Source organism: Tursiops truncatus, chromosome 2, assembly GCF_011762595.2.
Source record: "Tursiops truncatus isolate mTurTru1 chromosome 2, mTurTru1.mat.Y, whole genome shotgun sequence".
Lineage (NCBI taxonomy): Eukaryota > Metazoa > Chordata > Mammalia > Artiodactyla > Delphinidae > Tursiops > Tursiops truncatus.
In genome coordinates, this window is record NC_047035.1 from 75843880 (window position 1) to 75857405 (window position 13526).

At 40.6% G+C, this 13526-nt stretch overlaps 1 long non-coding RNA gene and 3 other non-coding genes across 4 annotated transcripts in view; 1 reads left to right on the forward strand and 3 right to left on the reverse strand.

The window, feature by feature from the left end:
• Positions 1-107: 107 nt before the first annotated feature.
• Positions 108-13526, forward strand: part of LOC109549993 (uncharacterized) — a 28518-nt gene continuing 15099 nt past the window's right edge. Inside the window, exons 1-3 of the long non-coding RNA XR_012330038.1 lie at positions 108-2777; positions 11368-11541; positions 12281-12835. This is a non-coding gene — a long non-coding RNA (uncharacterized lncRNA). The remainder of the gene's footprint in view (positions 2778-11367; positions 11542-12280; positions 12836-13526) is intronic.
• On the reverse strand, positions 320-391 carry TRNAP-UGG (transfer RNA proline (anticodon UGG)). Its single transcript has one exon. It is a non-coding gene; the product is annotated as a tRNA-Pro (tRNA).
• Positions 1556-1645, reverse strand: TRNAY-GUA (transfer RNA tyrosine (anticodon GUA)). The gene is given in 2 exon segments: positions 1556-1591; positions 1609-1645. It is a non-coding gene; the product is annotated as a tRNA-Tyr (tRNA).
• On the reverse strand, positions 2822-2894 carry TRNAT-UGU (transfer RNA threonine (anticodon UGU)). Its single transcript has one exon. It is a non-coding gene; the product is annotated as a tRNA-Thr (tRNA).

Here is a 13526-nt window from a genome sequence, read left to right on the forward strand (position 1 = left end):
AGGCGGAGGGGGTGGGTCCCCACCTGGGCTGGGAGCGAGCCTGGAGATCCGAGGCCGACGCTCAGGGGCCGTGAGGACACGGCCTGTGGGGTCTGCAGACGGCGGGACCCTGGCCCCTGCTCCCTGCTCGCGGGAGCGAGGTTACCCCTCCCAGGCGTCCGCTGGCGAGAGTCCAGGAAGCCAGGCAGTTTGGCCCCGCACAGATAATCTTTTTGTAGAACAGTTCTCTTTTGTAGAACAGTTCAGAACGCTGGAAAGTTTGTATAGAACTGAGATTTTTTCAGCGGTTGGAAGGGGGAAGGAAAAGTTTCAATCACTGGGGCTCGTCCGGGATTTGAACCCGGGACCTCTCGCACCCAAAGCGAGAATCATACCCCTAGACCAACGAGCCACGCTGACGAAGGCTTCTGTACTTTTCCTCTGAACCTTACTTCTCCGTCAGCAATTGGCTGCCAGGCTGCTCTGGAGTTTTACCTTATGTTGTGACATTTACCTTTCGCTTTGCTTAGCTCTTCCGTCTTGAAGAAGTCTCACGTCTGACTCCAGCCTCGCTAATTCTCCTCGATCCTTGTCCTGGACGCCTCCAGACGCCGGATGGGGTGAGAAGAGGCAGCTTTTCAGACGTCAGGCCACCTGTCGGTGCTCCCGCAAGCCCCGCCGGGAGGAGTCTAGCCTTGAGCTCCAGCGTGGGGGGAGCCTGGAGGGAGCCTGGAGAGAACCGAGTTGGAGCCTGAGGGCCCGAGCTGGGGTCGATTGCAACATTGTAGGGTCCTGAGCCCCAGGACAGACGCACAGGATGTGTATCTGCCGGGCTGCTACTGCTTCGCGCGAGTATAAAATCCTAGGGGCAGGACTGATGGGCATCAACATACGGGGAGCCAGTATTTTGATCTGTTGGAGGTGAACCAGTCTGGAGCGTGTTCGTAAAGTCCAGACCCCTGCAGTTTCCCAGAATGAGAATCAAATGTTCCATCTCTCTACCTCTGCTTAAATTGTTTCCTCAGTCTGGAATTCTCTCTCCCAGTCTCATCCCAATTCACGTCAAATCCTGTTCCTCCTTCCGGCTCCAGCTCAAAATGATTTTTGTGGAACTATAAAAATCTATAAACAGCTGAATAATTTAAAAGGGCCTCCCCCTGAATGAACGTATGTGTATAGAGTGAATAAAGGTCTCAGGGGTTTGTCCCGCAAATTAAGAGTCCCAAAATTAAGAGTCCCAAGGGCCGCCGGATATATATTCTGTACCAGCGAGTGGTCTTGGATCTCCAAACTTTGGACCTCAGGCAGCAACCTAAGTTCAGCTAGAACATCCAACCCAGAACTTCCTTAGTTGGTTGGAAGAGTTAGTGCACACTCCCTTTTTAACTGAGAACCGTGCCCAACAAGTCCAACTTTTCAAGAGGTGATTCTCGAAGTTCATACAACCATGCTGAGTTTATCTTTGGAACGGGGTAAGGTCTGGAGAAAATGACCCCAGAAGAGGGAAAACGACGTAAGAAACAGGAGAGCAACGTCTCTCTCGATGGGTGGTTGCAACCCCCAAAACATCAACTCTTCCTTCAAGCCGGAGTTGAACCAGCGACCTAAGGATAACCATATTGTTTTACACTACAGTCCTCCGCTCTACCAGCTGAGCTATCGAAGGAAATAGAAAAACGGTGTTCCTACTATTCTATATTGAGGACATTGATAAGCAGAGGTTCGTGCATAATGGCCCACTAGTTGCCGGTGCATGGACACCACTTAGCAGCCAGCTTAGGAGAAAGTCCTACATCCGCGGTTCTGCAGACAACCCCTCTAGAACTGGATTCTCTTGCTTCAGGTACGGGCTTCCAAGCAGGACCAGAGAGTGGGCTCTTCACCGGCACACCTAGAGCCTGTGCATCCCGAGGCCGCCCCGGACCGTGGCGATCTGCTCGCCCCCGGGCTGTTCTCTTCACGTAGTGCGCTGCCCGGGGCCTCCCTGGCATGATGTGTGTCTAAAGTGGGAGAGGACACCCGGGCATCGGAGAACTAAGGGCTGAGGTGGTGGAACATACAATTCTGATCGCGCAACTGCGAGCCAGAGAGAAGGGCGGGCCTCGGAGCTCTGGCCTGGGCCTTTCTTTTCCATACTTCCTGCGCTCGCCTCCAAATCCAGGAGCGTTTGCACATGCGAGCTGCTTCTCTCTTCCGCTTACACGTCCACAGAGTAGGGGAGGGAGGGGTATATAATACATATGGCTAAACCCAATGCTGCTACGAGAATCGACTTGGAGAAACTATTTTAAGGTTTTTCAAAGAGGAAGCCACAGTTTCTTTGAGTCAATAACAAATTTAGTGACCCAAGTCCCGACGCTAATTTTCCCGCTGAGATACTTAAATGTTCGAAAATCCACTGAAACATGAAAACTTGTCGGACCCCCAAATCAGGACAGCTGACTCCGGCTCTTCCCCTGTGGGGAGGGGACCTTGCTCTGGGCTCTAAATCTGCCCAGAGCGGGTGCTGAGGGCTCGATCCCAACTCTTTCCCCACAGCCCTTAGGCCCCGCTCCGGCTCCGGCCGCCCTCAGGGCTCTTGCTGCAGGTCCGCACAGCCAGGTCGTCCGCGGAGGCTGGCAGCGCTCCCCGCAGTTTGTAATGGACTCCGCCACAATCTAGGCAGCGAAGCAGCACTTGCGCATTAGCACTGGAAACTGAGAGGAAGCGGTTCCGCTCGGGTGTTTATTTGGCACATCTGAACACTGGCGAGAAGATATGAGCTGAATTTTCGCAGGGGTTAAAGTAACGAGAGAGAGGTGAGTGGCTGGTGAGGAAGATTTGAAAATAATAAATACACACGAGGCCCCAGCGAGATTTGAACTCGCGACCCCTGGTTTACAAGACCAGTGCTCTAACCCCTGAGCTATAGGGCCCTCACATATAACGCTTATTTCCCTTTCCCAGCTGGGCCTTTATCAGAGTGTCTGTAGGTAGCGGGCGACCAAAACCTGAACGTCGTTTCGATCTATTTCCCAACTACTGGAACTCAGTTTGTAGACTCTTACTGGGGACAGAGCAATATGGGGGGCGGTGACAGGACCTACCACTATTTTAAATTGCAGAAATCTGCCCAACCCAACACAGTCTGATGCAATGAAAGCTTTCCCCCTCTCTGCCCTCTGCAGATTGTGAAAATTAAGATATCTCACATGAAACCCAGACATCCGCACTTGGTTTTCTCCTTGATTTGGACATCCACCGATCGGCCTGCCTCAAGTTCGTTAGACTAGGGACCTCTTTACAGCTCGAGTAGCAGCGCCAGAGCAGCCATTCGTTAATTCTCTGTTTAATTCTTCCCTTCATTCAATAAACACTGAGCTCCAATTCTGTGTTAGGCTCTGCACTTAGGAACGAGGCATCCAGATATGGTCTTTACTTTGAAGTCACTGGCATAGTCTTGTGGTATAAAAGAAAGTTAGTTTTCATGAAAGAGAACAACAAAAAGTAGCTGTGCCCGGTGTGAGGGGCGGTGGACAGTGTCAAGGTTCACAAAACTACAGAGTGAGCCATCACAGAGGCAGGCCTGCAGGAGGGGATGGGACTCGAGCTGCGCTTTGAAGAAAGGTTAAGACATACAAGTTTGGGGGCGGTGTGATCCCTGGTAGAGAAAAATTTATGAGCAAAGTTGGAGAGAAAGACCTAGGCATTTAAAGGGCCAAGGCAGACACTGGGGCAGATGCCGGCCCTGGTGGAAGTGAGGGAATGTAAGACAAGTTAGCAGGAGACTGTGAAATTTCTGGAATGAAGTTACACCATTTTACAAATTGAACATGGAAACTCACAAGGCTTGGAGATGCAGAATGAATTGAAGGGAAGAGAAACCAGAGTCAAGGGGACACCAGAGATTGGCCATGGTGCAGATCCTCAAACATAAAATGCAGGAGAGTAATAGTTACAGGACTGGAAAGGAAGGAATGAATGAGAGAGACACAGGCAAGGGAGATTCTGCTGAAGTTAGATATGAATGAAGAAGAAATGAGACAACAAAGAGGAAAGAGTCAGGGAGGATTCTCAAATATCATACCTTGAGGAAACAAGATGATACTGAAAAGAAATCTAAGGGAGAGATGTGTATCTCGAGAAGGCAGAGGGGGGAGAAGTGCTCAGATTCAGGTAGGCTGAATCTGAAGTGTGGTTGGAGGATATAGGAGTTTATGATAGCCAGAATACTCTTCTATCTAGAGTTCTGTAGATTGATAGGTCAAGGTTAGATCAAATTACCTAAGTCATTTATTGAGTCAGAGCCTCTAAGAGTTCTGTGCTCTTGAAAGAAGAGAGTACAAAGAGAAAACAGCAGACACCTGAACCTGAGCTTTCTGAATAGCCCTGTTGCAGGCGTTTGTCATACTAGTGAGTGTCCAACACTTTTTAAACATTTTCCTTACTTTTTGTAATTTGACATATTATAAGTAAGTCTGTCCTAGAAAAGTTGCTTTCCCATCTGGCAGCTGAGAGTGAGCATGTTACCTAGGTCTACCAATCAGATGCATCCAGGGAAGATTTCAGTTTAGAAGTGTAAACCAGGAGTAAATAATCCCACAGGGAAATCGCATACTTTTCGAATGGTGAAGGTGTCAGATTCTTGGGTAGACAGACACATACTAACACTATAGATTTCTTAAATCTATAGATTGCTGTCTTTCTTCTGTTCTGGAAAATTCTTAGCCATTATCTTTTTTTTTTTTTAACTTTCTGATTACTTTTATTTGTATCATTCATTTTTTTTTAACATCTTTATTGGGGTATAATTGCTTTACAATGGTGTGTTAGTTTCTGCTTTATAACAAAGTGAATCAGTCATACATAAACATATGTTCCCATATGTCTTCCCGCTTGCGTCTCCCTCCCTCCCACCCTCCCTATCCCACCCCTCCAGGCTGTCACAAAGCACCGAGCCAATATCCCTGTGCCATGCGGCTACTTCCCACTAGCTATCCACCTTACTACGTTTGTTAGTGTGTATATGCCCATGACTCTCACTCGCCCTGTCACAGCTCACCCTTCCCCCTCCCCATAACCTCAAGTCCGTTCTCTAGGAGGTCTGCGTCTTTATTCCTGCCTTACCCCTAGGTTCTTCATGACATTTTTTTTTCTTAAATTCCATATATATGTGTTAGCATACGGTATTTGTCTTTTTCTTTCTGACTTACTTCACTCTGTATGACAGACTCTAGGTCTATCCACCTCATTACAAATAGCTCAATTTCGTTTCTTTTTATGGCTGAGTAATATTCCATTGTATATATGTGCCACATCTTCTTTATCCATTCATCCGATGATGGGCACTTAGGTTGTTTCCATCTCCGGGCTATTGTAAATAGAGCTGCAATGAACATTTTGGTACATGACTCTTTTTGAATTTTGGTTTTCTCAGGGTATATGCCCAGTAGTGGGATTGCTGGGTCATATGGTGGTTCTATTTGTAGTTTTTTAAGGAACCTCCATACTGTTCTCCATAGTGGCTGAACCAATTCACATTCCCACCAGCAGTGCAAGAGTGTTCCCTTTTCTCCACACCCTCTCCAGCATTTATTGTTTCTAGATTTTTTGATGATGGCCATTCTGACTGGTGTGAGATGATATCTCATTGTAGTTTTGATTTGCATTTCTCTAATGATTAATGATGTTGAGCATTCTTTCATGTGTTTGTTGGCAGTCTGTATATCTTCTTTGGAGAAATGTCTATTTAGGTCTTCTGCCCATTTTTGGATTGGGTTGTTTGTTTTTTTGTTATTGAGCTGCATGAGCTGCTTGTAAATTTTGGAGATTAATCCTTTGTCGGTTGCTTCATGCCATTATCTTTTTAAATGTTGTTTTTCTCTGTTTTTTCTTTCTCCATTCATGAAACTGGAATTAAACATATATTAGACCTTCACACCCTGTCCTCCATTTCTTTTAACCTCTCTTCTGTATTTTCTGTCTTTCTTTCTCTCCAAGTTGCATTGTGGATTACATGTTCTTACTCATAATCCACTAATTTTCTCTACAGCTGTGTTTAATCAGCTGTTAAAGCTACCCACTGAGTAAACTGTAATTATAAATTGTAATTTTCAATTCTAGAAGTTCTATTTGCTTCTTTTTCAAAACTACTAAGCCAAATTTTGTGATTTCCCATTCCTCACAGATACCTGCCACTTAAAAAAAATCTCTTTAAACATAGTAATTATAATTTTTAATATCTATAACTGATAATCCTATATTATGCTATCTGTTGCTTTAGTTGATTCGTACTCATGTCACATTGTTTCCATGTGTAACTGGTCATCTTTGAATGTGTACTGCTCAATATCTTTGCAAAATTATACGCAGTGAATTTTTGAGGTCAAGTTGAAGCTGTCTTCCTGGAAAATATATATATATATGGCTTTTGTTTCTCACATGTACCTGGACCATTATCAGCCCAAGAGGACCCTGAAAAAAGTTCATGGCCAGGCATTCCCTGGGCCTCCAAGATGATGTAAGCCCAAGCTGCAAATCAGACCTGTGATCACCAGGAAAAGACGAGGAAAAGCTGACAGCTCATCCTTTCTGTTTTCTCTTGCTAAGCTTAGATGATTTCTGCTGAGCTCCACAACAATTAAGTGGAAGGTTAACTTCTTGTTCATCCTTATCTTGTGAGAATATCTCTTTGGGGTTCCAACTTAATATTTGGCAGAGTGCCTTACTAGAATTTCCACTTTTGGTGGGAGCTGGATCTTGACATCTGTCCCTCTTTTTTCTCCCACCCAAAGATGCTGCCAAAACTATAGCCCAATTTTGCAGTAATTAGCAAATGTCTTAAGAGCTACAAAGGTTAATGCTCTCAGATTCCATCTTTCCTTTAGATTCTGACCTATTAGTTGCTTGTTATCATATCAGTACTTTGATGCTTTTACGAAGATTTGGTAAAATCTTATCCAATCTTTTTATCATTTTTCCTCAAGGAGGTTGGTACAAATTAATTAGCCCACAATTACTAGAAAGGAAATTAGAGTGGTAGGAGTTATAAAATCAATCATATTCTACCACATGGGCTGAGAAGCAGAGAAAGCGTTACTATAGAAAGAGCATAAGGGAGAGAATGCCAAAGAACAAAAAAGAGAGTGGTGACAGTGAGAAAGGAAGCCTGGATACCTTCTAAGTCCCTAGCTATGGCCCACTTCAGAGGCCTCACTGTATTCCCACTTGGAATCTATGAGACTTCCCTGAATTCTTAAAGAAATCCTCCCTTTTTGTTTTAGCAAAAATTATCTTCAACTTAAAAGACTCCTAACTAACACTGAAGGTGTTAGTATGTGTCTCTCTACCTCACTGCTTTTATCTTCCAATATTTGGATCAACATTTATCAAATGGCCGTTATATATTGGCAACAGGTTGCCCTGTACAGATCTTTGCTCCAGTCAACTTGGCCCACTTATAATTCCCCAGATATAACTCACACCTTTTCCAGTTGTGATCATTTGCTTATTATTTCTTCAACTAGAATGATTTCCCATTTCTCCATACTTAGCAAACACTACTTATCCTGGAAAAACCATCTCAATGTTCTAATTCACAATGCGTTTGCTTTTTACCAAATAGATTTCATCTCTTTTCCCCTCTGAAACCCATGAACCATTTTTTGTCCTTGCTATTCTTTCCTCTACACTCCCTCTCTCAAGATTTTGAATAGGACACATGTAATGGAAGTGTCCCCCAGCACTCAGAAGTAAGCATCCAGACTGACATTACCCATTCAACTACACTCAGTCAATCATGAAATTATTGTCTTCCGTCCCATATTTCTTCATCTTATATGAAATATTGTCAAAAGGATGCACATTTTAATTTTTTTAATCTTCCAGAATTACTTCTGAGTTGTGGTTTTCTGTCTATTTCTATGTCCATCTTTTGGAAAATGCTACAAAAGATACAAAGAAAGAACTGAATGAGATGGAAAAGAAAAAGGGAAGGAGACTGTACTGCACTTTGGCTTTAGATGGCTTTGTTTTGCTTTTAGAATTGTGTGTATTAGTACATCATCTGCAGTTTATACATTATACAGCTCCTTTAGGGGAAGGTTGTATGGATTATACTTCTGGGTCTCCAAAATACCTAGCAAAGTGACCACCAGCACATACCAGGGCATTAATAAATACTAGAAATGGAGAGCAAACAAATACACAGATATGTGCAGAGAGTGAAGGAAATTATTACCCTCAGAAATCTAGAATACAACAGACTCTTATAGTTTCCTCTTGCTGAAATTCTTGGTAAAACAAGCACTGAAAATCTCTAAGGGACTTCTAGCTGTCACCCAATTTAAGCATAAATTCCAGGAAACTAGTCTGAATTCAGGTGCCAGTTCTCATATTTATGTGGTCACTGAATGGTGTACCTGACACCAGCACAGAGATGAATGTCTCACCTACCCAACACACACAGAGTATCCTTATAGAAAAAGGAGAAGTTACCTAAGAATAAACATATGGTTACCTACTGAGACTGAGAATCTCTAAGATAATGTTCATAAAAAAACACTGGGTAGAAACAGTTTAACATGGCATGTGCGTTTAGCCCTGCTGGGGCAGATTTCCTCTGAAAAATCTCTGACCTCCTTTTTCAGGCCAATTCATGATTTCAGACCCTCAAGCAGACACACTTTCTAGTGAGAGAAGCCCCACTTAAGAAACTTATCTTATGCAACAGGACAACCTTTGTTTTCTAAACATCTGTTCAGTGGAAAGTGTTTTGTGTTCATGGATTGGAAGAATTAATAGCGTTAAAATATCCAAACTACACAAAGTGATCTACAGATTCAGTGCAATCTTTATCAAAATCCCAATTGCATTCTCTACAAAAATAGAAAACAATCCTAAAATTCATATGGGACCACAAAAGTCACTGATGAGCCAAAGCAATTTTTTTTTTTTTTTAGTAAATATCAGTGTTTATTTACAGTTCTTACAAGGACTGGATTTATTCTCTTTGATCTCTTTGTCTTCTTTGAACACTTGACTAGCCAAAGCAATCTTAAGCAAGAAAAACAAAGTTGGAGACATCATACTTTCTGATTTCAAAATGTATTACAAAGCTACAGTAATTAAAATAGTAACATACTACCATAAAATAGACATAGATCAAAGGAACATAATATAGAGCCCAGAAATAAGTTTTCATATATATATTCAACTGATCTTTGGCAAGGGTGCCAAGAACACACAATAGGGAAAGGATAGCCTCTTTAAGAAATGGTGTTGGGAAAATTGGATATCCACATGCAAAAGAATAAAATTGGACCATTATCTCATATCTTATATAGAAATCAACTCAAAATGAATTAGAGACTTAAGTGTTAGACCTAAAACTATAAAACTACTAGAAGAAAACATAGGGGAAAAACTTCTCAACATTGGGTTAAGCAATGATTTTCTGATAATGACACCAAAACCACAGGCAACAAAAGCAAAAATAGACAAGTGGGATTATGTCAGACTAAAAAGTTTCTGTTCATCAAATGAAACAATCAATAGAGTGAATATTTTCTACCAAATAGGGGAAAACATTAGCAAACCATATATCTGATAAGGGATTAATACCTAAAATATATTTTTTAAAAAATCATATAACTCAATAGCAAAAAAACAAATGACCAATTAAGAAATGGGTAAAGGACCTGAGTAGACAGTTCTTAAAACAAGGCATACAAATGTCCAACAGATATAGGAAAAGGTACTAACATTACTAATCATCAAGGTAATGCAAATCAAAACCACAATGAGATATCACCTCACACCTGCTGTAATGGATTTTATCAAAAAGACAAAAGATAGCAACTGTTGGTGAGGATGTGGACAAAAGAAAACCATTGTGCACTTTGGTTGGAATGTTAATTGGTAGAGCTATTATGGAAAGAGTATGGAGGATACTAAAAAAAATTAAAAATATAACTACCTTATGATTCTGTAATTCCACTTCTGGGTTTATATCCCAAGGAAATGAGATCAGTATCTCAAACAGACATCTGAACTCCTATGTTTATTGCAGAATTATTCACAGTAGCCAAGATATGGAAACAATCTAAATGTTGATGGATGAATGGATAGAGAAAATATGGTATACATATATACAATAAAGTAATATTCAACCTTTAAAAAGAAGGAAATTCTGCCATCTGCAATACGTTTCTTGCATTGTAAGTTTTCTGCATTGTCTGGGATATGATTAAAATGTTAATTTCAGGTAGACTAATAAAAATGATGCATTTAGTAAATTTAAGGTTAAGAACTTAAAGAATGATAACTAAAAGTAAAACAAAATGGAGGAGATAAATGGAATGATAAAAGTGCTTGTTTAATACAAAGAAAGTCAGAAAAGGACGATGATGATTTATTTAAGATTATTTAAAAAATCAAAATGGAGTAACTATGTTTCAGACATCCAAAATGGAGCCAGGTACCCATTGTGGATGTGGTTTCAGAAACGTTCCCAAATCACTGAGAACTTGAATTTTCTGAACTTCAAGGACATTACCAGTCATTTTCAAAACAACATCTGGCACGGTATTTGTTTTTCTCTTTCTGACTTACTTCACTCTGTATGACAGACTCTAGGTGCATCCACATCTCTACAAATGACCCAGTTTTGTTCCTTGTTATGGCTGAGTAATATTCCATTATATGTATATGTATATATTTATATATACCACATCTTCTTTATCCATTCATCTGTCGATTTAACTCATATATGTGGAATCTAGAAAAATGGTACAGATGAACCTATTTGCAGGGCAAGAATAGAGATGCAGACCTAGAGAATGGATGTGTGAACACGAGGGGGAAGGGGAGAGTGGGATGAATTGGGAGATTAGGTTTGACATAAATACACTACCATGTGTAAAGTAGATAGCTAGTGGGAACCTGCTGTATAGCACAAGGAGCTCAGCTCGGTGCTCTGTGATGACCTAGATGGGTGGGAAGAGGGGGGAGGCCCAAGCGGCAGGGGTTATATGTATACATATAGCTGATTCACTTAATTGTACAGCAGAAACTAACACAACATTGTAAAGCAATTATACTCCAATAAAAAAAATATATATATATATCTGCTAGCCGCTGCTAGCTACAACCTTGTAGTTTCAAAATGTCCCCCACCCATGTCACAACTATGTTATCATTTCAAATCCCAATCAATCCTTGCTTAATAAGCATGCTTACTTCTAATTCTTGACAAATAATTTATGTAACCGCACAGTTTTTTGCTGTTGTAAGCTTCCCTCATTTTGTAATGCAATGGAACACAATTCAAGTGCTTCCTTGAATTTATGCTTCCTGGGCTGCAGTCCTAACAAACCCCAAATAAAAGCATTTATTTTCTGTCTCAACCAGGTCTCTGTTCCTGGATTTCTCGGTTAACAAGGAATAAAGAAACAAAGAACAGATAAGAGGGATCTTACTGTGATGACACAAATGTTTTAAACCTTGATTATTGTGATGGTGGTACAACTTGATAAATTTACCAAAATAATCATTGAATTATACACTTACAAAGATGAATTTAAGGTATGTAAATCATACCTCAATAGTTATTTTTTTAAGTGTTGATGGGAATAATAGAAAGCAAATAGCAATTGGTAGACTCAATCTCCTCTGTATCAGGAATTACAATTAATGTAAATGTTACAAATATTGTAGTTAAAAGCAAAAATTGTTAGATTGAGTAGAAATGAGACCTAACTCTATGCTGTTTATAGAAAACACATTTTAAATGTAAAGACAAGTGTTGACAGAAATAATCAATAAACAATGAACAATAGAAAGAGAAAAGAGTTTTATTTGTTCCAAACCAAGGACTGTACCCTAGGAGACACAGATTCAAGAAGCAATTGAACTGTGTTCCACCAACCTATAAAATGGAGACTTACATAGGCAAAAAGTGCAAAGTTATGTAAGTTGATTGTCAAGATTTAGGTATGGAGCTGGCAAGAAGTAAGGGTGTTTGTTAAGCAAGGATTGGCTGGGGTCCAAAATATTTGCATAGTTACAAGAGGAAACCTAAACCACAGTCATTCCATTTTGATTTTACAATACATTATTTTCTTTAATGGCTAAAGCAGGTGTACAATGCTTGTTTGACAGGTCATAAGACAAGCTGTTCTAGTTAGTGTAAAGTTCAAGCCAAATTATGTATAAGCCAGAATGACTTGTGATGATGCAAATGTTTTAAACATTTATATATGGAAATTTATGAAAAGTTTGAGTTTATGAATTCAAATATATGAAACTTTCTTCCATCATACAGATAGGCTGGAAGGAAAAAAATGGAAAAGACATACCATTGAAAACTCTTTAAAGGAAAAAGAATGATGTAGTTATATCAATATCAGACAACAGATTCTTTAAGGTGAGAAGTACTATATGAGATATTGAGGAATATTTTATTATAAAAGTGTCAATTATATACAATATTCCTTGTGGTACATCCATACAATGGACTATTATTCAGCACTGAGACCTATAGCATGAGCTAACAAGCCATGAAAAGAAATGTAAGAACTGTTATGGACTGAATAACTATGTTTCCGCCAGATTCATATGTTGAAGCCCTAACCCCCAATGTGATGGTATTTGGAGATGGTCTTTTGGGGGTAAGTAGGGTTAGATGGGGCCATCAGGATGGGGCCCTCAAGCTGGGAGCAGTGTCCTTATAAGAAGAGATATCAGAGGGCTTGCTTTCTCTTTCTCTCTCCTTCTCTGCCATGTGAGGACAGAGTGCTTGCCTGCAAGCCAGACGATAGCTTACATCAGAATTCGACAATCCTAGCACCCTGATCCTGGACTTCCAGCCTCCAGAACTGTAAGTAAATATATTTCTGTTGTTCAAGTCACCCAGTCTATGGTATTTTGTATGGTAGCCTGAGCTGACTAAGACAAAAAACTGAAATGCATATTACTAAATGAAAGAAGCCCTTCTGAAATGTTACATATTGTATGATTCCAACTATTTGATGCTCTGAAAAAGGCAAAACTATGAACGAAACAAAAAGATCACTGGTTGCCAGGGGTTGGGGTGAGGGAGGGGTGAATAGGCAGAGCACAGAGGATTTTTAGGGCAGTGAAACTATTCTATTTGATACAGTAGATACATGTCATACATTTGTTAGAATCCATAGAATTTGTAACACCAAGGGTGATCCCTATTGTAAACTGTGGTTTGGGGGTGATAATGATGTATCAGTGTGATTCATTGATTGTAACATATGTACCATTCTGTACCACTCCAGTGTGGGATGCTGAAGATGGAGGAGTCTGTGCATGTGTGAGGGCAGGAGGTATATGGGAACTCTATGCACTTTCTACTCAATTTTTCTGTGAACTTAAAACTGCCCTGAAAAGAAATTCTATTTAAACTCTCCACAATATCCTTGAATTTTTATGTATCTAATAACATGTCTTCAAAGGTAAGAAACAAAAGTTGACATAACTGAGAGAAGAAATAGAAAAATACACAATCATCATTGGATATTTGAACAATCCTCTCTCAGTAA